Source organism: Microtus ochrogaster, chromosome 8 (genome assembly GCF_000317375.1).
Source record: "Microtus ochrogaster isolate Prairie Vole_2 chromosome 8, MicOch1.0, whole genome shotgun sequence".
Classification (NCBI taxonomy): Eukaryota; Metazoa; Chordata; class Mammalia; order Rodentia; family Cricetidae; genus Microtus; species Microtus ochrogaster.
In genome coordinates, this window is record NC_022015.1 from 83,878,464 (window position 1) to 83,879,517 (window position 1,054).

Genomic DNA, 1,054 nt, shown 5'->3' on the forward strand with positions numbered 1-1,054 from the left:
ATTTTGGAGAAGAGGATTTACTTTTGTTTTCACAGAAAATGAGAGGCTGTGGATTCATTCTGGGTTAAGAAAATAAAGCTTGATTGAGGAAGACCCCCTGAAAAATCTCCAATGGGAATGGGTGGCCCAGATGGTCCAACATTTCAGAGTACATTTGTTACAGTTTCCTCTGAACTCTACATCCAGAATTGCCTCAAGACTGCTGCCAATCCAGCCTCAAAGAATACTCCAGTCAGGACTTGACCATAATCCTAAATTTTTCTCTGGGTCCCCATAAGATTATCAGTGCCCCTAATTAGCAGGAAGTAGCCTAGAAAACCACACCCACATTCTTAAAAAATGGATTATGGATGTTTGTCTTTGTTTAGATTGTTAGCTGATATAGGATTCCCCTCTGTATACTGTGATTACCATTAATGAATAAAGAAACTGCTTTGAACCTATAGCAGGGCAGAACTTAGCTAGGCAGGGAAAACTAAACTGAATGCTGGGACAAAGGAGGCAGAGTCAGAGAGAAGCCATGTAGCCATGGGAGACAGATGCTGGGAACTTTACCGGATAAGCCGCAGCCATGTGGAGATACACAGATTACTAGAAATGAGTTAAATTAAGATGTAGGTGTTAGCAAATAAGAAGATAGAGCTAATGAGCCAAGCAGTGTTTTAAATAATATAGTTTCTGTGTAATTATTTCGGATCTGAGCTGCTGGGCAGCCAGGAAACAAACAAGTGACCCTCCCTGCAACAGTTGGCTATAAATTGTTATGGATAATGGTCAGAAAAAAAGCTAAACAATGGAAATTAGATTTGAGGTCTTGTTTTTTTTTTATTTATTTTTTATTGAAAAATATTTCCGCCTCCTCCCAGCCTCCCATTTCCCTCCCCTCCTCCCACCCTTCTCCCTTCTCCCCACTCCTCTCTCCCTCCCTCTCCAGTCCAAAGAGCAGTCAGGGTTCCCTGCCCTGTGGAAAGTTCAAGGTCCTCCCCGCTCCATCCAGGTCTAGGAAGATGAGCATCCAAACTGGCTAGGCTCCCACAAAGCCAGAACATGAAGT